This window comes from Felis catus, chromosome A2, assembly GCF_018350175.1.
Source record: "Felis catus isolate Fca126 chromosome A2, F.catus_Fca126_mat1.0, whole genome shotgun sequence".
NCBI classification, from domain to species: domain Eukaryota; kingdom Metazoa; phylum Chordata; class Mammalia; order Carnivora; family Felidae; genus Felis; species Felis catus.
The window spans coordinates 136,227,026-136,250,576 of NC_058369.1; the positions used below are offsets into that span (position 1 = coordinate 136,227,026).

Here is a 23,551-nt window from a genome sequence, read left to right on the forward strand (position 1 = left end):
CGAACTCACGGACCGCGAGATCGTGACCTGGCTGAAGTCGGATGCTTAACCGACTGCGCCACCCAGGCGCCCCAATAACTTTCAAAAATATAATACAGTATTTTAACTATAGTCATCATGGTATACATTACACCCCCAAAACTTACTTATCTTGAAACTAGAAGTTTATGCCTTTTGACTACCTCCATTCCCTGCCACTGGCAACCACAAATCTGATCTCTGTTTCTATGAGTTTGGTTTTTTTAGATTCCATTTATAAGTGAGCATTTTTCCTTCTTATTTCACTTAGTATAATATCCTCTCAGTCCATCTATGTTGTTGCAAATGTCAGGATTTCCTTCTTTTTTAAGGTTTAATAATATTTCATTGAATGTATATGCTACATTTTCTTTATTCATTTATTGATGGACACTTAGGTTGTTTACATGTCATGGCTATCGTAACTAATGCTGCAACGAACATTGGAGTGCAGATATCTCTTCAGGATAGTGACTTCTTTTCTTTTGAATATACCCAGAAGTGGAATACCTGGATCATATGATAATTCTTTTTTTTTTTTCTGAGGAACTTCCCTTCCATAGTGTCTGTACTACTTTACATTCCCCACCAACAGTTCGCAAGGGTTCTTTCCTGCATATTCTCCCTGGTACTTGTTACCTCTTGTCTTTTAGAGGATAGCCATTCTAACAGGTGTGAGGTGATATCTCATTGTGGTTTTGATTTGCATTTCCCTAATGATTAATGATGTTAATAAGCACCTTTCTATGTGTCTGTTGGCCACTTGAGTATTTTGGGAAAATGTCTATTTAGGTCTTTTGCTCATTTTTAATCAGATTATTTATGTTTCTGCTATTGAGTTCTTTGAGATTCTTATATACTTTGGATATTAACTTAATAGATGTGTCATCTGCAAATATTTTCCCCTATTCCATAGGATGCCTTTTCATTTTTTGGATTGTTTCTTTTGCTATGCAGAAGCTTTTTAGTTTGATGTATCTTATTTATTTGTCTTTTATTTTGTTTTTGGTGCTTTAGGTGTCATATCCCCCCCCCCCATCCACCCAAATCAATGCCAAGACCCATGTCAAGTTTTTCCCTATGTTTTCTTTTAGTTTTATGGTTTTAGGTGTTACATTTAAGTGTTTAACCCATTTTGAGTTGATTTTTGTAAGAGGGGATCTGAGATAGTTTTTTGGTGTTTTTTTTTTTTTTTTGCATGTAAATATCTAATTTTCCCAGCACCATTTATTGAATAGACTGTCTTTTCTCCATTGAATATTCTTGGCTCCCTTGTCAAATATTAGCTGACTGTAAATGCATGGGTTTATTTCTGGGCTCTTGATTCTGTTATGACATCTTGAAGTCTGTTTAGAACAGCACCCCAGAGTGATGGGTATAACGCCCCATCTGCAAGGCCATCTTTAGAAAGTATGAAACCTCACTCAGAGATGGAGTGAGAAGCTGAAAATCCTGGCAGCCGGCTTAAAAGTTATTTGAAATTTTGTGTGCTGTTCTTTTTTTAATATGTATAAATTCACGTGAATTTTTATTCTAGCGTAATATAGCATATTTATTTTAATATAAAAATGTGTTAAATTAATTAGCCTCCCCCATTTTGCAACTGACAAGTTCCTCAAGTAAAATGTATACTCTAGGAAAAAAATGCCAAATTCTTCCTAGGACTTTTCATACTCTTTGGCACAGGAATGAGTACTCCTATTTTAAGCTGAGGGGGAAAAAAACACTAAAAAGAAAAGAAATAGAATAACAGAATATCTCATTCAGTATGGGGAGAGTATGATAAGCCCCAAATATATTTGACTAAGCCAATTAACAAAACAGAATAAAATCCAATTCAAATCCTTGGGCCATAATAATTTTGGCAAAAAATTTAACAGAAAGTTTACAAAGCTGTTGATGCAACTAATTTTGAAAATGCAAAGCACTGGCCTAACAACTAGCCTTTTTCAAAGATAGATAAGAGAGAAGATTTGCGTATATTTATATTCTAGTTACCACAAAATATATCTTAAAGTTATACTTACTCTATAACTTGTCATTATAAAATTTGGTTTTGATCTAAGACTATTCTTATCTTCTTATATTGAACATTTTGTGTAGGTTGTTCCAAGTTCTGTTGATTTATAGCCTTGAGACTGAATGTTTATTGTAGGAGGCTACATAGAAAATGCTTGTTAAAGAAAAAAAAATTTACTTTAACGTTGAAACAATTTGCCCTAGGAGGCTGATCTTACTCACCAGTGTGTAGATGCTTAACCCACTGACTCAGACCTCCTTGACCTGATTTTAATTATCTAAACTGGTATAAAAAGTTTTGAACAGACTCTCTTAGAACTAGGAACATAGTTAAGGTGATCTTGCTTATAAAAAGCAACATTTAGCAGTAAAATAAAATGGTTCTCTTAGATTAACTTTAAAACACAATGCAAAATCTTGCTTTCCCTCTAAGTTCCCTGACTGGAAGTCAACAAAATCTATTTATTATCTGCCACCTGTTCCTGTCTCCCCCTGTACATTCTGATGGCAGCTTTAGCAAGCGGCTGCTCCTCCCCCTTTCATCCCTAACCTGTTAACGCACCAACACTCACCAGCTTACCCAAACCAAAGTCTTTCTTGATTTCTCCCCCTTCTCTCTACCCACCCACCTACCTTTCACCACCCTTAACAGCAAGCTGCATCTGGGAAAATTCATGGTGGCTGCTTGCTGCTCAGCACCGGGAATTCTTTCAGGTCTTCACTTCCTGATCTTCTATTCTTGGCCTCCTATGCCTTCACTCCATGTTCTAGAACCCAGTAACCTAGATTCCAATGTCGGCTTGGTGATGAACTTAGAAATCCCACAGGATGTTACTATTAAGAATCTGTCCCCTTCCAGCTCCCAAGCCTATAACCAGGTTGCAGGTTGGTGCATTCTAATATCTATCCATGCATCTGTTCCACTCAGGGAGGGAGATCCAGGACACATCTCCCAGTCAGTCACTCCCCATTTCAGTCCACACCCCACCTGCCACTAAAGGTACCACATCATTCCTCCATTCAAAGCAGTCACTGAATCCCTGCTGCCTGGTATGTAACATCTGTAACCTCATTTAGAAGCACACTTAAGGCCCACTGCAACCTGGCTCGGACTATCATGTCCCCTACATTCATGTCGCATTAGGTTATCCCAAATGTTTATTATTTTATTTAATATTCTATGAGTGGCTGCTACGTGCCAGGCATTGATTGGGCTAGGGATTCCACAATGAGTAGTTTTGACACTCTGAGGGAAGTACTATCTAGAAGGGGTATGGAAAAACAAATAATTAAAACAGTGATGAGAGCACTGAATGATGGTGAAGAGACATCCTAGGAGTATACTAAATCCAGCTTGGAAGCCTCTGGTAACAATGAATTTCTAGAAGACAATGGGAAAGGCAAGATCTGATGGATGAATATATACTACGTTAAGGATTTATCAATTGGTTTCTGTCTTTTGAAACAGCTTTTCTCATTCCTGAGAGAATTCATACTTGACCTTCAAGGCCACATCCTGAGGTTTTCCTTGACCTTCCCAGGCAGACTTAAATGTTCTCCCACCTATGGTCCCATAACATGTCTTCCTTACCCATATTACTGCTGTTACTCTATTGCATCACAGTGACTGAATAAGGTGACTGGACTCACTCTCACTTAGGAGATCCAACTTTGTGCCCAATGACATCTGACACATTGTATGTGTTCAAGAGAGTTTGATGAATAATAGAATTTAACAAAGAATAAATATATCAACTTTGACATTTCAGAGTCAGTTTTAACATAGCTAAAACATCTGTAGGGACATACATTAGGGAGTGTCCTTTATTCCACAAAAATCTTTTTATATTTTAGAATACAATACATGAGAAAATCAGAAAATAATTATTCCCTATGGAAATGAACAAGGGAACAAACGCTTTTATATATTTGGGCACATTTTCTAAAACTGGACTAATTCAAGGAATTTTTAATATCTTCTGGGGCCCCAGCATGGCTCAGTCGGTTGGGCGTCTGACTCTTGATTTTGGCTCAGGTCATGATCTCACAGTCATAGGAATAAACCCCCATGTAGGGCTCCATGCTGGGCATGGAGACTGGTTAGGAATCTCTTTCTCTCCCTCTATCCCTCACTTGCTGGCTTTCCCTCTCTCTCTCTTTCTCAGAAAAGAAGTTTATATAACAGCTCCTAAATTGTGGGTTGTTAGACACTGCCTTTTACAGGCTTCAACTGTGAGCGGGATCAGTAAGGACAGCTCAAAGAAGCATCCTGAAGTTGCTTGACATGCCAGCCCATAGCAAAGCCACCCACAGGCTTCTGAACCACTGGAATGGCATTAATCTTCACCCAGGCCACCGGGGTCACTGTGTATGACATTTGCACATGGCAAGAAAGACAACAGAATTTGATAAGCACATGCAAACACGTGCATGCACACGTACACACACACACACACACACACACGCACGCAGTTCCCAGATAATTAAACCAACAACAATTATATGAAAAGCTTGGTATCTGTTATTTGTAAAGGTCACTCCCAATTAAATTGCTGGTGGACTTCTCTACAATTTCTGACTTCATATCCTGTAGTGGTATAATACATAAGCTATTTTGGTCACTAGCAAGCTCAGGATAACTGAAAATATATTACCCATACACCTTACTACCACATGTTGTTTTAAAATTTCTTCTAAAATGTTTAGAAGACATTTCTTGTGGAGACTGGCATGCTATTATTTGTTTTCCTTTTCCATCTGGTGTTCAATTAATATACTAATAGCCACTCTAATTTCTCTTGCTATTATACTGATCTTATTTTTCCTGCGGCATGTTTATTTTTAAACATGCCCTCAATTGGGGATTTAGAAGTATGCAGATTGGAGACAAATTTCATTTATAGCTACTGCATGTGACGCAGCCCAAGTGTTGTTAATGTTCTGTAATGGGGGCATGGCTAAATCTACTCTGATCTCTCTATGTGCTTAGCATTTGCTTGGATGTTAGGGTTCATGAAATTTATACTATAATTTTGTTTATAAATATTATGTTAATAAATACAACCAATATTGTAAAGCACAGGTTGAATATTAAAAATCAGAGAGAGATGGATTATAAAACACTTGTAGATAAATGTATGCGTTGAGTGGTCTCTTTTCTTCTATTCGCACTTTTCATTTTTCCTGTTCTGTTCTTCCCTAAGGAAGTCACTGAGTTTTGCTCTGAAGTCTCAGGGGCACTTTGCAGGTGCAAAGCTAGGAATGTGAGGACAACTGAGTGAGAGGATAGGAATGTTTAAAGAAGAGTTATTGCCATTCAGGCGAGTGGACTAGAGATATACTTGATGAAAAGCCTGTTCGTGAGGAGAAAGTGTAATTCCCCGAGAGAGTGGAAGATAAAGGCAAAAAACTTTTATATTGCCAAAGACGATGGCCAAGAGTTATACTTGTTTTCTGTCTCTCCTAGGGTCTTGCACAGTGCTGGGCAATTAGGAGGTGTTCAATCAATCTTTGTGGATTGATAGAAAGAGGTTAGCTTGATGCATGGTTCAAGTGAAGCCAACTTGATGAGTTCATTTCTCTTTTAAACCAGTCTGTACAATATCACAAACTTCTCACATTGCCAGCCCACCTCAGATCTGACCCATTGTCACAGGAAACTGAGGTCCATCACCACTCTTGGATGCATCCCTAGAGGGTAGGCTCTGCAGAAGTTAGGTCAGCAATATGGCTCCTTTGTTCCAGTTTCCTTTGCTACCCCCATCAAAATTCCTAAGTAACTGCTGGGGCTTTCTTATTCTGTCTGAATAGAAAAATATCTTTAAGACAAGTTCTTACATTTTCTCTTCATTATCCCTAAATGCTGGGGATGAAATGCTGAAAAAGACCTGGACCCCTCCTTCCAGGAGTTTTGCACACTGCTGTAGGAAATTGGAGTCCTGGCCAAAGCACAGATGCTCAATGAATGCCTTCAAGATTGAAGGAGCTGAAGGAGACATCTACTTCCTGCCTCCTGAATATCACATTTCTTTCTTAAAGATACTTAGACTAGAAGAGTAAACTTGAGTCATTCTTCAAAACACATTTGGCTTCACATTTTGTTTTGTTTCTTCACATTTTGTTTAATGTAAGGAAATAATTGCCATCAAGAGTAAATTTGCTTTTCAAATATAGTCAAAAGTCGCTGAGATGCAAGTTTCATAAATATAGTGGCTGATAAGTCCAGGGAATAGTATTGTAAGATCAAAATAAAATATGGCTATGAAGTAATGAGGTCACTGATAAACTGATCTGGAATGATGTCATAATAATAGAAACTAACATTTTGAACACTTAATTAGCACCCAGCACTTTGATTGTATTATTTCATTTAATCCTCATAACCACCAAATAATTTGGATACCATTTTTATTTCCATTTATTTCTATTTATTTTATTTCCATTTAAAAAATGAAGAGAGAAGCTAAGAAAATTGCCCAAAATGACATAAGAGAAAGGTTGAGATTTGAAGCCAGGTGTCCTTAGGACCAGACCTGTGTGCTAAACCACCAAACTAACTTCCACAAAATGAGGTCTAGAGATGTTCTGAGTGAGTACACAATATTATGAAGGCATTTCAGGAATGACTCAGACTCTTCAGATCCAGATACAGTGGCTGCAGTATGTTGGCTAAAAATTAGTCCAAATTTACACAGCTGCATAAAGTCAAGGTGACTATCTGTAGCTATAAATTTTGAGTATGCATTTAATAAATAAGTATAGAATATTTAATGCATTATCTGAAAGACAGTGAGGAAAGCAGCTTAATGTTACCTCTTATTTTATCAAAGAAATCTATATTAACGCAAGAAAGGACAGGGAGAAAAGAATAGAGAATATCAAAATTAGAGAATTAATTATCACGTTTTTCAGTTTTCTCTTATTTTTCATAGAATCTGATAAAGTAAAGCAAGAATACAAAAGTCAATATTCAGAAGTTTTGAGTTTTAGCTTTTGTATTTGTTTGGTTTATGATTACCCAGAGGATTGCCAGAATTCATGAGTTCCTGTACTGTCAATGGTCTGTTGTAGACCACTTGTATCATGCTCATCTTTAAAAGAATCAAATTTGAAGACCAATGTAAGGCTTGTAAACAAATAAGCAAACAACAACAACAAACAAGCTCAATAAATTTTGGAATATATATGGGATCAGGCAAATGTTAAGTTGCATTTCCCTTTCACTATATGAAATAAACACATCTAATTCTTTGAAAGGTACTTGTGAATGTAAGCTTGGAAAATGTTCCAGGAATGACTTTGAAATTCAGTGTGTGTGTGTGTGTGTGTGTGTGTGTGTGTGTGTGTGTGAGAGAGAGAGAGAGAGAGAGAGAGAGCTAGCAAGAGAGAATCAGTATTCATGAGACCTGCATTATACATGTTACTATCCTGTCAGTTACAGAAATGCTTCTTTGAATATAGATTTATCATCTGCAGTTATAGAATTAAAGTATGGTCGCTAAATTCATAATGCATTCAGGTACTTTTTAAACATATTTTTAAATGAACAGATTTTTACTGGCAGACAGAAAAATTAGTGCTGGAATAAATAATTATATATTGCTTAATCTTTGAAGATGAAAAGCTTAAAAGGGAAGGAAAGGGCATTTAGTTATTTAATGTGTAACTCCAGACACATCAAACAAAAAATCTGGGGGAATCAAAATACTCCTGGGTTTTTCTTACCCTTTCAGGCTCAGAAACTTTAACTTCAACAGCTTCAGGATGTTATTTTGCATGTTTTTGCAACTCATTAAAGAAGATAAAAATCTTTTCTTCTGAATGAACCCTCTATTTTAAAATCAAAACCTTTAGACTTTACCAAAAGATGTTAAAAGATCCAAAATAGCCCAGTATTTATTAAAACAGTATAGAGCTTTAAATTCTAAGCCTTGGCTCCAATCACCCATCACCAGCATGCCAATCGGCTGTTGGGTTTAATTTAGTATTAGTAGACAGTAAACAAATCACCCATTCTTTGGCCTACATAACTCCAAGTAGACTGATCACACCAGTTTCCTTCCTCCCAAATCGACCACTTTTGATAGAATTGTACAGTTGTGTCAGTGCTTGCCTTTAGACGTCATTGCTTCTGGATTAGCCTGTCAAGTTGGAAATTGCTCTTGAAGAAAATTTAAAAGAAAAACAGTAAGTTATAAAACCTACTTATAAAAATGTAAGTATCTTTAACATGCTTATAAGATTGTATTTTCTTTTATTTTAATTTTTTAATGTTTATTTATTTTTGAGAGACAGAGTATGAGTGGGGGAAGGGCAAAGAGAGAGAGGGAGACACAGAATCTGAAGCAGACTCCAGGCTCTGAGCTGGCAGCCCAGAGCCCAACAAAGAGCTTGAACTCATGAGCCATGAGATCATGACCTGAGCCTAAGTTGGACACTCAACCAAATGAGCCACCCAGGTGCCCCTGTAAGATTGTATTTAAATTTTATGTGTGTATGTTCACAGAAAAAAATACAGAAATATTAAACTGTATGTTAAGTGTACTTATTTTTAGTAGGTGGGATTGTAGGAAGTGTTTATTTTTTCTTTGTGGTATTAAAATTATTTTCTAACTTTCCTACAAGAACAAGTGCTACTTTTGCAAACAGGGGGAAAAAAGCCAAGCACTAAATATTATTTCAAACATTTGGCATCAAATATAAAGGCCGAAATTAAATATGGTCAAAATGACTATTGAACTCTCCTGTTTGAACTCTTCCTTCTATCATAGACCTAAAGGATCTGCTTATATAATTTATACACTTATGAGGAAGATATGATCTTCAATACAAAGTATCTGGTTTTGTGGTTTTGAATGTAAGCTGTTAACAGTAGGATGACAAGGCTTTTTAAAAATGGCATTTACCACATCAAACTTTAAGCGTGAGGCACCAAGTCAGTGCAGCTGACGTAATATGGTTAAGAGGTGAAAGACAAGGGTAATGACAGCCTGGGCTAAGCACATTCTACTTACCTCCCACCAAAGGTCAGGCACCACCAGGCCCTTCCCTGAAGCTGAACTGTTTCTCCCTACCAAGATACTCTTCAATTCTGCTTTCAAGGGTCTGGCTTCAAAAAGGTGAAACATCAAAAAGATTTATTTTGCCTAGTTCCAAGGGGGAAAACTGGAATCATGGAGCCAGATCTAAGTACAGCTTAAGGAAGAATACTGTGAGAGGCAAGATCAAAATCTCTCTCCCCTGGGGGAGGAAGTAAGGTGTCAGTGAGGGCCTGGTCCAGCTGGGGCAGACTGAGGGAATCTCTCCACTAAAATCAGGTAACAGTGAAATCAAGAGACCATGAAGAACAGAGAGTCAAGCAGGAACCAAATCTGGTAAGAAAGAGAGTGGAGTTGCCCCAGTGGAATGGTGAGAAGCAGGAATGAAGGTGGGGAATTAACTCAGGAATAGATAATGACGGTGATGACTTAGGATCAAGATCAGCTGCATAATTTGTGAAGCCTGGTGCAAAATGAAAAGTGCAAAGTGAAAATACGAGTCATTTGTTAAAAATTTTTAAGAATTTCGAGATGGCACCAGCAGAGTATTAGGTCAAGTTTAGGGCCCTTGTAGGCACAAGGCCCTAGGAAGCTGGCCCTGCACAGCAATGTTTCATCACCAGGAAAGGAGGGTAGTGTTCCTGGGTTTATCATCTTTTGATGGTTTTTACTTGCTACCTCACCCATAAGTAGTGTGGAAACATGTGATGGGTTAAAATGATGAGGACAAGGAAGAGATAGCCATTCAAAATGGATTTGAAAAGTATAGTAATAGGAAATATTCAAGTAGAGGCTGCATGTTACAGAGAGAGTTCAAGAACTGAGTGGGTATTAAGACTTGAGAAACTTTAAGATCCCTTTCAACTTAGCATCAAAAGTTCTAGGTTTGGGGGGCTTAAAATCATTTAAAAGTATCCTTCAGACTATGGGTTCTATAAATCCTGAGTTTTCCACATATTCCCAATTCTCAAATAGATATTTTTGTTCTCATACATATTATACTTACTTGTCAGCCAGTTCTATCTCAGAAGCATAGATGCTCCAACACAGCATTCCTTGTTAATCTGCTTAGCTCTGTAGGTAGATTCGTGATGGCCCTAGAGACCTTTCATACCTGTTCCCTCAGCTCTTCATGTATATATATGAAAGGCCCTAGAGACCTTTCATACCTGTTCCCTCAGCTCTATATATTTCTGTATATAAGGATTAGGAATAGAACATTAGATTCTATTTCTCTGTTCAATTAAGGTCAAGCCTTCTTCCTGTTTCTTTCTCTATATGAAAATTTACAAAATACAGAGGACTCATTTTCTTAACTGCTTATCTCCTCATGGTAGAGTGTAAAAATCCTTCATTCCCCCTTCCTCCCTGTCTCTCTGTGTTCATGCTGTTTGCCATGTAGAATTGCAGTCCTTCGCATTAAGAGTGAATTATATTTCTCCCATCTCACTGATGGTGAGCTGTATATGTGGCTTATTTTGCCCATGGAACATGAGTGGGAATAGTGTGCCAAGTCCAAGTCTGCACCTTAAGAGTCCAGAATTGCCTCTTCATTACTCCTATTAATGAGAACATGCTCCAGGTATCCCAGTGGTCAGAGGAGACACGACAAAAGACTTGTGGAGCAGACCTGGGCCCACGCTGCACCATGGGACTTATCCCAGGTAAGCCAAGCTTCAATAAGCTAAGTTTAAAGCAAGTCATAGGTATATGAGAAAGAATAAATAATTATGGTTTTAAGCCACTGGTTTGTTATGCAGCATTATTGTAATAAAAACTGACTGATATGTTAGTAAGTATGGAAACATACTTTTAACCAATTAAGGGATGGTGAACGTTTAGCTCATTCATCAGCTGTGAAGAATTTTGGAGTAAGTTTTGGAGTAGGTGGTCCTGGATTAACACAGCAGTCCACTTGCCCTCTTAAACTCACTTCGAGAAGAATGCTGGTGCAATTTTGATTGGGATTGCATTGAATGTGTAGATAGCTTTGGGTAGTATTGACGTTTTGACAACATTTATTCTTCCAACCCATGAGCACAGAATGTTTTCCCATTTCTTTATATCTTCTTAAATTTCCTTCATAAACTTTCTATAGTTTTCAGCATGGAGATCTTTTACATCTTTGGTTAGGTTTATTCCTAGGTATTTTATGATTCTTCATGCAGTTGTGAATGGGATCAGTTTATTTGTCTTTCTGTTGCTTCATTATTAGTGTATAAGAATGCAACTGATTTCTGTACATTGATTTTGTATCCTGCAACTTTGCTGAATTCATGTATCAGTTCTAGCAGACTTTTGGTGGAGTCTATCGGGTTTTTCGTGTATAATATCATGTCATCTGCAAAAAGTGAAACCTTGACTTTATCTTTGCCAATTGTGATGCCTTTGATTTCCTTTTGTTGTCTGATTGCTGATGCTAGCACTTCCAACACTATGTTAAACAACAGCTGTGAGAGTGGACATCCCTGTCGTGTTCCTGAGCTCAGGGAAAAAGCTCTCAGTTTTTCCCCATTGAGGATGATGTTAGCTGTGGGCTTTTCATAAATGGTTTTTATGATGTTTAAGTATGTTCCTTCTATCCTGACTTTCTCGAGGGTTTTTATTAAGAAACATGCTGAATTTTGTCAAATGCTTTTTCTGCATCGATTGACAGGATCATATGGTTCTTATCTTTTCTGTTATTAATGTGATGTATCACGTTGATTGATTTGTGAATGTTGAACCAGCCATGCAGCCCAGGAATGAATCCCACTTGATCATGGTGAATAATTCTTTTTATATGCTGTTGAATTCGATTTGCTAGTATCTTACTGAGAATTTTTGCATCCATATTCATCAGGGATACTGGCCTGTAGTTCTCTTTTTTTATTGGGTCTCTGTCTGGTTTAGGAATCAAAGTCATACTGGCTTCATAGAATGAGTCTGGAAGTTATCCTTCCCTTTCTACTTTTTGGAACAGCTTGAGAAGGATAGGTATTATCTCTGCTTTAAATGTCTGGTAGAACTCCCCTGGGAAGCCATCTGGTCCTGGACTCTTATTTGTTGGGAGATTTTTGATAACTGATTCCATTTCTTCACTGGTTATGGGTCTGTTCAAGCTTTCTATTTCCTCCTGTTTGAGTTTTGGAAGTGTGTGGGTGTTTAGGAATTTGTCCATTTCTTCCAGGTTGTCTAGTTTGTTGGCATATAATTTTTCATAGTATTCCTTGATAATTGCTTGTATTTCTGAGGGATTGGTTATAATAATTCCATTTTCATTCATGATTTTATCTATTTGGGTCATCTCCCTTTTCTTTTTGAGAAGCCTGGCTAGCTGTAATCATCAAGACAGCATGGTATTGGCACAAAAACAGACACATAGAGCAATGGAAGAGAATAGAAACTCCAGAACTAGACCCACAAAAGTATGGCCAACTCATCTTCGACAAAGCAGGAAAGAATATCCAATGTAAAAAAGACAGTCTCTTTAACAAATGGTGCTGGGAGAACGGGACAGCAACATGCAGAAGGTTGAAACTAGACCACTTTATCACACCATTCACAAAAATAAACTCAAAATGGATAAAGGACCTGAATGTGAGACAGGAAACCATCAAAACACTAGAGGAGAGGGGTGCCTGGGTGGCGCAGTTGGTTAAGGGTCCGACTTCAGCCAGGTCACGATCTCGCGGTCCGGGAGTTCGAGCCCCGCGTCGGGCTCTGGGCTGATGGCTCGGAGCCTGGAGCCTGTTTCTGATTCTGTGTCTCCCTCTCTCTCTGCCCCTCCCCCGTTCATGCTCTGTCTCTCTCTGTCCCAAAAATAAATAAAAAACGTTGAAAAAAAAATTAAAAAAAAAAACACTAGAGGAGAAAGCAGGAAAAGACCTCTCTGACCTCAGCCGCAGCAATTTCTTACTTGACACATCCCCAAAGACAAGGGAATTAAAAGCAAAAATGAACTATTGGGACCTCATGAAAATAAAAAACTTCTGCACAGCAAAGGAAACAATCAACAAAACCAAAAGGCAACCAACGGAATGGGAAAAGATATTTGCAAATGACATATCAGATAAAGGGCTAGTATCCAAAATCTGTAAAGAACTCACCAAACTCCACACCCAAAAAACAAATAATCCAGTGAAGAAATGGGCAGAAGACATGAATAGACACTTCTGTAAAGAAGCCATCCGGATGGCCAACAGGCACATGAAAAGATGCTCAACGTCGCTCCTCATCAGGGAAATACAAATCAAAACCACACTCAGATATCACCTCACGCCAGTCAGAGTGGCCAAAATGAACAAATCAGGAGACTATAGATGCTGGTGAGGATGTGGAGAAACGGGAACCCTCTTGCACTGTTGGTGGGAATGCAGACTGGTGCAGCCACTCTGGAAAACAGTGTGGAGGTTCCTCAGAAAATTAAAAATAGACCTACCCTAGGACCCAGCAATAGCACTGCTAGGAATTTACCCAAGGGATATAGGAGTACTGATGCATAGGGGCACTTGTACCCCAATGTTTATAGCAGCACTTTCAACAATAGCCAAATTATGGAAAGAGCCTAAATGTCCATCAACTGATGAATGGGTAAAGAAATTGTGGTTTATATACACAATGGAGTACTATGTGGCAATGAGAAAGAATGAAATATGGCCCTTTGTAGCAATGTGGATGGAACTGGAGAGTGTTATGCTAAGTGAAATAAGTCCTACAGAGAAAGACAGATACCATATGTTTTCACTCTATGTGGATCCTGAGAAACTTAACAGAAACCCATAGGGGAGGGGAAGGAAAAAAAAAAGAGGTTAGAGTGGGAGAGAGCCAAAGCATAAGAGACTCTTAAAAACTGAGAACAAACTGAGGGTTGATGGGGGGTGGGAGGGAGGGAAGGGTGGGTGATGTGTATTGAAGAGGGCATCTTTTGGGATGAGCACTGGGTGTTGTATGGAAACCAATTTGACAATAAATTTCATATATTAAAAAAATAAAAATAAATAAATAAAAATAAAAAATAAAGTAAATAAACTCAAAGCCTTCTCTATCAGATGGGGATAATAAGATGTACAACTTCTTGTGGTTATTATGGAGATTGAATGAGATAATACACTTTGAGTTCTCAGCACAGTGTCTGATATACAGTAAGAGCACAATAATTACCAACTGTCATTGAGGTTAGCCTTGAGTCTACACAGAATGGCCAAGCAAGTACGTCTGGAGGGGCGTGGATATTTGAAATAGGAATCACCTCTAGAGGCTCAAAGAATACCTGCTATCACATCAAACACAGCCAAAAGGGATCAATAATAGGAAAAGATAGTGTCAGGTGAGGAGGATTGGGGAGAATACACCTCATATTTTCTGAAACCAGTACTGTGGTATAGCTGCTACAGCAGCAGCTAGATCCTATCAATCTATGGGATTCACCAGAAGTGAAAGGTAAAAGGAAACTTGTTCTAGGACCCATTACTATTTATCATGACACAGTGAGGAAAAGGAACAGATGTCCAGTTATTTCTGCAACTGCAATAAATGAAGTGTTTTGATTGGGGCAGGGTGAGTCGAGATCAGCTGTCCTACTTATACACTTGGTGGGAAAGGCCAATGAAAACTTTGACGTGATAGAGGTTAGACACACCAATATCCACAATCTGTTCTTGGTTCACATAAATATCATAATTTTTCTTTTGCAACAATTTCTGTTACTGATTTATCAAGGACATTTGTGCCTTAAACAATGGTTTGCTTCTTTCTGTCAATCATTTTATCTTAATTGATTTTTTTCTGACAGTTAAATGAGATAATACATGTGAAAAAGAGCTTTGCGAAGTGTAAAGGGATGTACTTACTGGCTGATTTTATTTAAATTGAATTGTTCAAGGAATTAAACATGGATATCTGTTCCATTACAGCAAATTGTGAGCTGTCAAACATGGGATTAGAACTTGGTGACAAAACCAAGAAAAACGAGCTGCTGGATGGGGAGGTGGGGGGGGGGGTGGGAGAAGGGAATAGCCTTTCCTTCCAGAACCACTCCGTGAGGGGATAGAGCTGAGAACCGGAGAACAGATAAAGGACTAGTAAGTTTTGCAAGTGCTTGTTTTTCTCTCCCAAGTGCGTATCTGCCTGAAAGAGTGACCAACTGCCACTTTATTTTAATTGAATGAAAACAAAGTATAACTTGCTATGGACACCAAATGGTTCCTATTGTTTCTTCTCAGTTTCCATTCCTCTTTGCAGAGCTCTAAGTCTTAAAACTGTCTTAGAGATTCAGTCATTCACAAGTGACCTAAGCTCAGGACACGGTCTCTCCTCATTTTCTCTGGCCCCTCATAAGAGGGCGTGCAGTCCCCAGAGAAGTGGCCTTGAGGAGGACAATCACTTTGGAAACTTGGTCCCCTCCTGTGGTGCCCCAAGAAGATTGGGAAGAGTCAAAGGTAGGGCTACTGGCTCCTTTTCACATTAGCTCTATGGTCATAAACAATTCAGGTTCTGGTCCACTAAAACTGGGACAACAATAGTATCTACATCATGGAGATGTTTTGAGCATTAAGTAAGATAGTTCCTGAGAGACTTTAACCCAGTGCTTGACTGTGTTCACTTAACATTAGCACTGTTAGTGTCACTCCATGGTGAGGAAGAGAGCAGGGTGTCTGGGGGGAATTGGGAGAGTAGGAGAGATGGCAGAAATCATTGTGAGCTGATACAAAGAAAAAACAAAGAACTCATTAATTTAAACTAGCTCAAGTTTTGTGAAAATTGAGTATCTGACAGGTCTAAGTTCTTTTGCATTATAAAGGCAGCAAATGCTAAATAAACTAGTAGTATACAGAAGTTACAGGATGAATAATTCAGTGGGGTAAGGGTGGGGGGATACTATTTGTAAGGACATGAGAAGAATGAACCTAGTCTTATCTATTTGGTAATGTATTACGGTAGTCCTATCTATCTGATAATGCAACTGAAACTGTCAAGTTAACTTCACTGCATAGATTTAAAAGACACAAAACCTCCTTTTTAATATGTCAGCCCAGGGTACCTTTTTACCAATTCACAGATTTTAGTGATATTTTCCTGTAAATGTGCCATCTTGTACAAGTAAACTATGGAAAACAGCATTTTCAAGTCCTTTCTATACAAAAACTTGGCACAGATCCAAATAAATCATTCTAAAATAATATTGCCAGTGACTACACTGTATGAACCTTTATGAAGTAATTTTGAGAAACTATGGCTTAGCATGTCTGCACAACTGATTTTTAGATATATATTTTCGGCTACAGATATTAGCTGGGCCCACAAAGCAAATCAACTCCATCCCTACTCTTTATAAGAAAATGTGCCCCGCCACCTTTGGTGTCAGATTACTCATGCCACATGCCAGAAAAAATATAATCAGATCTGGCTTGGCTTCCAGTTTATCTTCTGCCCATGTGGGCAAAGCCTTTAGGAATCATGGAGAGGTGCCACACTGAAATGTGTTCATTAGCCTGCCCCCCTGGGGTGAATTCTCTGAACTGGTGACCTGTATTGCTGCTGCATGGATTTCTAAGACAATCGTGACACACAGTGAAATCAGCTCCAGGCCAACAGCTTCCAGTTGCCCCAAGCAGGACATGAAGATTACTCAGGCTTTGGTCACAGTCTTGATCACTCTCTGCTTCCTCATTGAGTCAGAGGCAAAAGGCCAGCAATGGCATCATTTCTTAGCCATGGCTCCAGAGTCTTTGGGACATAATTGTATAGTACTCTATTTGGGAAATCACTTCACTCCTGCTGCGAAAATATGCCTCCATTTTCTGCCAAAAGTATGTGTTCAAGCCTTTCTAAAGTAGAGTTGAGGATTACAAAGTTTCTTTCATAAGCACCTTTTATCCTTTAGACCACTCTTTTGAGCTAGAGGATAAATTTGAAACAGGATAAAGAAGGAGGCAGATAAAATAGAAACAGGAAAGATATCAGGAATTTGGCAGCCAAATAGCCAGTGTTCAAATATAATTTTAAACATCTTGATCTTAGATGTTAAGTGCAAAATACATTATCTAGCTTTTTTCCTTCCTTTTTTTTTTTTTTTAAATGTAGCTCTCCCTTGTAGGATATAATCTTTGCCTGGGTTATTTCATGGGGGAAAAAATCTCCTTAGAGCCAGCTTAGAAATAGAATGTGTGGGCAGGAGGGAAGAAAACCAGAAATAAGGCCCTAAGGATGAATCTTTGGGTCTTCTGCCTGGCTCATGAAACATATATTGTGTTATATGTAGTTACTTTACCATTTACATAGAAATGTAGGTCCTCCAGAGATTTGTATGGAACCTTTAATGATTTTACACATTTAGATATAATATCCTTAGATTATACTTAAAATTAAATATAACTAAAGGCAACCCAGCTGTGGCTTAATTGTAACAAAAGTCTTAGGGGAAGTTATTCCCAGAACGATCCCGAGCATTTCAGAAAGTTTGATTTGGAAAATACCTACTAAGTTGCCAAAGGACATGGCATTTTGTTTGTTTGTTTGTTTGTTTGTTTGTTTTTGGAGTCAGAGCCCTGCATATTTGGTGAGATACATCAATTCATTTCCAAACTTGGAAATTATAGTATGTTTATATTTGAGTAGACAAGAAGACTTGGTAACAGCCAAGAGGTTGAATTCAGCCTACAAATGTATTTTGTTCTGCCTGTACGCTGTTAGACACTTTTGGGGGGGAGTTGGGGGGAGAAACATTTAATAATCAGGAGAGTTCATACAAAAATCCCTATTTATGGTTTCTCCTGGATATTGGCCAATCTTGGAGCTACAGTCCTACATCGAAAAATCTTTAAGAAACTTTAGAAAGAATATATTCTTTTGGTATGTCACAGCCTCCACTATTTTCTATTCTACCACTCGTAGCCCAAAGAATTCATTATTGTCACCAGTGGGGTCCCAGCAGCATTTGAATTTAGGACTTCGAATACAAATGATCCATAAATAGACTAAATATTAACTTCTCAGTAAGTTATTATACAAATAGTGTGAATTTTCTGCATTTCTTAGCTTGGTTTAATGGCCATACAAAATGTGAGTGCACATATGTACACACACACACACACACACACACACACACACAACATAGTTAAAAGGGCACTAAAATGAGAACTAAAAGATATGGGTTTGTTTGTTTTTTGTTTGTTTGTTTGTTTGTTTGTTTGTTTGTTTGTTTTCAGTCCTGGCTCTGTCAGTAAACAGTTGCATGACTTGGATAATGTTCTGTGTTATTTCTAGGCCTAAAAGACTCACCTGTAAAATGAACTTAGAGAGCGTCCTAGCTTCCCTCCTAATCTAATACTCTGGTTTTTCTTCCCCCATAACATTATTTAGGAAAATTTATTTGGGCATTTGGTGATCCAGTTTGATTTCTTTTACAATTTAAATTCATGGGATAATTGGGGCACCTGGGTGTCTCAGTCGGTTAAGTGTCCAACTTCGGCTCAGGTCATGATCTTGTGGCTCACAAGTTTGAGCCCCATATCAGGCTCTCTGTTGTCAATGCAGAGCCCACTTCAAATCCTTTGTCCCCCTCTCTCACTGCCCCTCCCCCCAAAAATAAATAAACGTTAAAAAAATAAGTAAAAAAAATACAGACTTGGAGGTCATAACCTCAGAGATTCTGATATAATGTATCTGGGCTTGTGGTCTCTATATGTGTTTTAAGTTCTCTGATTCCAATCATTACTAGGACTTGGGAAATATGTAAGCACGATATAAGTGAAGAGTATAACTGCTGATTATGTACTTCATTTTGAGTCTGTGATCTAAATTTCAGGATCTTAGCTACTTCCTAATCTCCTACAGCCAACCATAAATTATTTAGTTTCTATGCAGCTTAGAATAAATAAGTAAAAAACATAAGAAAATTAAATTACACGATATGTTAACTGTCGTCTATCTCTATAGCTAGCAATAAACTACCATTTTTTTCTTTATCAAGATAATTCAGGAATATTAGTAGTAGCAATTGAAGCTACATCCTTTCTTCCTTATCTCTTGACAAAAATACTCAATTACCATGGTAACCACTGAGATGGGACAAGATTTCTCCTTAGAGGCAGAGAATAGCACCAAGCATCAGTTGGGGGAGAGGAGTCCTAACGACCCACAAGTGATACTTTTAACTATATTTGCATAAACTCAAGTCATTTTAGTTAAGACTTCTAAATAAAACAATTTCGAACACTTGTCATAGTAGCTTCCCACATCAACTACCCATATGTGGGTTTTGTGTATTCATATTAGCAGATTTGAATATTTTTATTAAATCACCTAGTCAAGAAAATCAAACCAGTTTTAGCATGTAAAACAAAAAAAGGAATGAAAGCTGATGAAATATTCTTTATTTATAATAATGATAATCATAAGGACAACTTCCATTTGATGAGGACTCAGTATACCAAATACTTCCTATATATTATGTCATTCTTTCCTTACAGCAGCACCACAAAGTAGGTATTATTTTCACATCTTATAGAAGGGGAAATTTTAGAGTGTTAAATAATTTATCCATAATCACATAGCTAGCAAATAGTAAAGATGAAATCATTCTGACTCCAGAATCTTGTCCTCCAAAATAAAAATATAATATATACCGCATAAAGATAAACTGTGGTCTTCCTAGCCCCCTATTCTCTCTCAAAGGACATGAGAATTTCTTTGTGGAACAAGATGCACAGCACTGCTTTGCTCTCTAAAGTTAGCAATATAGAATCTTCTCAGCCCCTGAACTTATTCTCTAATTTCTTTTACTGATCTTTTTTCAGCTATGCAGTCATGCAACAAACATTATTATATAATTACCGAGAGCTGGGCACTATATTTGTCATTGGAGATATAAAGGCATAAGGCAGCCTCTATAATAAAGAAGCTCATACTCTAGTGATAGAGAAATAAATAAGTAATCCCAATATAATATGTAGGAGTTGCACAAAAGAAAGGTGTTTGCAAAGGCGGGGGTGGTCAGGAAGCCATCACATCAATGTTTTGAACTGGATCAAGTAGCGAGTAGGATTGGCAGGGAGATAGGGGAATGAACCTTTAAACTGTGGGAACCACACTTACGCAAGAATGCAGTCATGAAATGGCTTGATGTTGGGAGTCTCTTGGGTTGGAATTTAGCTGGCGATGAGAGGAGAGGGAAGAATGAGACTAGAGAACTAGATAGCAGTTAGGGGCTAATACACTACTATTATTACACTCATTTTTTACTTAGTTAGCACTACGTTCCCAGCAATGTCCCAAGTACTTTACATACATTATTTCATGAGGAAGTTTACAGTTGAAGAAATTGCAACTCAGATAGATGACTAATTTGCCTAGATCATGTAGCTTGGATAGAGGTAGAATTTGAGCTCAGATTTGATTTGTCTCTAAGCATGCATTTCTCTTCCATCTATCACATGTAGGTGTTTGGAGATTATTGCCCAATAAGCAATGAGAAGGTGCTTGAGAATTTCTAACTACCATGTAATATGCAATGCAATACATTTTGAATTTTAGAAGGACCTCTCTGGCAGCAATGTAGAGAATTAACTAAGAGTGATATAAGACTAGAAGATCAATTAAGAAGTTACTACCAGGGTCCAAGTGAGAAAAAATGAGATCCTAGGTCAGTGGCTCTCATAATTGAGTGTCTAGTGGGAAGCTTTTAAAAATATACAATGCCTTGGTCCCATACTCAGAGATTCTATTTTAATTGATACCAGATGTGGCCTGAGAATTTGACATTTTTAAGGTTCCCCAGATGATTCTATTATGAAGCCAGAGTTGAGAGCCATTGGCCTTGGCCAAGTCAAAGATGGAGGAAAGAAATTGAAGAGATGGGCTTGAGTATTATTTAGGAATTAGAGTCAACAGGACTTAGTGGTTGATTGGATGCGTGTACAGTGGTGATGGAGTGAAGGTGGGATGGAGGAAAGACTCTAAGATGACTCCTAGGTTTCTGATTTAGGAGACTGGGAGATTGTGGCCCCATTAACCAGGCCCTACTGTCTAACAACAATAAGAGAAAGTTTACGATCTCTTAAAGTAATGGTACATAGAACAGAATTATATTATAAAATATAATGAATTTTTAACACATTTGTAATGGATTCTAGCACAAAACAGTAAAAATAAGTACCTTTTGTGTCAAAGTGAGAAAATAAAACTTTTAAGACTTTTTTTTTAAAATTTTTAACGTTTATTTATTTTTGAGACAGAGAGAGACAGAGCATGAACAGGGGAGGGGCAGAGAGAGAGGGAGACACAGAATCTGAAACAGGCTCCTGAGCTGTCAGCACAGAGCCCGACGCGGGGCTCGAACTCACGGACTGTGAGATCATGACCTGAGCCGAAGTCGGACGCTTACCCGACCGAGCCACCCAGGCGCCCCTAAAACTTTTAAGACTTTTAAAATAATCCTACTCTGCTATCTCCTATCCCTGGTGTTGACAACCTTACTTTACCTTCTCTCCAGGCAGACTCACCATACCTGGAAGCAGTAAGGATCAGATAGAGCAGGTTGATGATGGCAGTGGGCTACACACTGCTACAATCCCAACAAGTTCAATTCTGCTCACAAGCACTATGAAGGGATGGGCTCCACTGGTCTCCTAAGCTCAGAACCAGTCCTAGAGGTAACGCTGACAGCAGATGAGAAGAGGAAGCAACTTCCCAAATTAGCTGATACTGACTGATTTACACCAACAAGCAACTGAGTTAAAGGGAGAAACAACAGGTGGTTTTCACTCTGGCTGCACACTGAAATCACCTAGGAAGCTTTAAAAGATACTGATACTTAGTTCCACTGCCAGGGACTCTCATTTTAATTAGTCTGGGTTGCAACCTCAACACTGGGATTTTCTTAATGCTCTTGGGTTATGCTAATGTGAAGCCTAGGTTAAGAATCATTGCTTTAGTACCTTTATGAACCTTTCAACAAATAGACTGCATTCAAGTTAGAAAGTAGATTTTTCTGGGTTATTTAGAATGGCCAGAGAATGCCTTTCTTTCATCGGAGGAGAAGCAACAACTATTGCACATGTTAACACTTTTGCAAGCAATGTGTTCTTAGTGGTCAAAATTTCATAAACTTCTAGATATTAGTGCCAGATGCCAACATTTTTGACTTTACAGACAGAAATGAACTGTCTGCACTGTAGCTCATGGTGACAGAGTCTGGTCAGAGAAACAGACCTATGCCTGGTAATATAACAAAAGGAAATTCAGTGTGGATGCTAGTTTAAAAGTGTCGGAAGAGCTAAAAGGGAAAATGGGCTGGACAGGCAACCCAGAGATGGGACAAAAAGCTACACAACACCTAAAGAAGTGGAGAGACAAAAGTAGGGAACATTTTTACTGCCACACATTCTTACTGCCTGGACTGCCTTTGAGAGCTGGGACCTCAAAGGAAGTAGCTGAGTGACAGGAGCTGGAACCACAGAGATGTAGCCACTACTGGAGATACTTTTTAAAGCTGAGAGGAAGGGAGGAAAGCCTGGCTCTTCCCTTCCACTTGCTCTCCAATCTCACACCTGTGCCTCCCATTGGCTGAGGCTAATAGGAAGCCAGGTGGAAAGGGATCCTGAGACGTATACTTTGCAGGACTTTTCACTCGGCAATACATCGCAGAGCTGGAGGCTGAGGATGGGTCTTAAAGCAAACAGGCAAATGACCAGGGCTAGGATGCTGAGCCAGATTTGTCCTAGATTCTGGCTGGAGATGTATTCCATACCTGCTGTTAAGTATACGTGGTACAGGATACAAAGCAACTGGAAAATTCTGAGAGTTTTCCTTTTATTCCAGGTACATAAGAACAACTATTCTAGTGACATATGTTAGTAATTGTTCTGACATCATCCGTTTCTCAGCTAAGTTCACATTTACAGAATATATTCCAATATAAACATGTGAAAAAATATATTTGACATGAATAAATGAAAAAAAAGCTACAGATTACAAAAAGGATGAAACTTCAGATAGGTGTAATCTCAATGTGCAGAATTTTACGGATACTGAACAGTTAGCAGTAGGGTAACAGCTGCATTGAGGGTGCTATTTTCAGATAGGTGGTAAGTCTCATTTTCACAAGCCAATTTGCAAAGAGTAACATTTAGAAGAATAATTTTTCCCACTCAAAAACTACCTTGACTACACGTACTGAAAAATAATTAAGAGTGAAATTGTCTTTATACAAACCTGTCACTGAAGGGGCCATATGGGCTTCAATTCCAGAACTTTCTACCTATTGGTGCCCATCTATACTGTTTGGAAGGGTCTTGCTTATTCCAAAACAATATCCTTGGTTAAGAGAGAGGAGTCTGGTCCCAGATGAGCCATGTGGCTGGAACACTGATGAGATGCACACCTTCATGAATTTAGACTAAGCTATAGGTGCACATCCAACAACTATATCACTTTCCTATGGAAGCATTAATCTGAGTCAGGTGGAAAAACTGATTATTTTCCTATCCCCCCACCCC

At 38.3% G+C, this 23,551-nt stretch overlaps 1 long non-coding RNA gene across 2 annotated transcripts in view; it reads right to left on the bottom strand.

Annotated features, from left to right (window-relative positions):
• LOC123383993 overlaps nt 1-8,320 on the bottom strand; it is a 62,065-nt gene extending 53,745 nt beyond the window's left edge. For both annotated transcript variants that reach the window (XR_006594465.1, XR_006594464.1), the window contains exon 1: nt 2,671-8,320. This is a non-coding gene — a long non-coding RNA (uncharacterized LOC123383993). The remainder of the gene's footprint in view (nt 1-2,670) is intronic.
• Nucleotides 8,321-23,551: the final 15,231 nt, after the last annotated feature.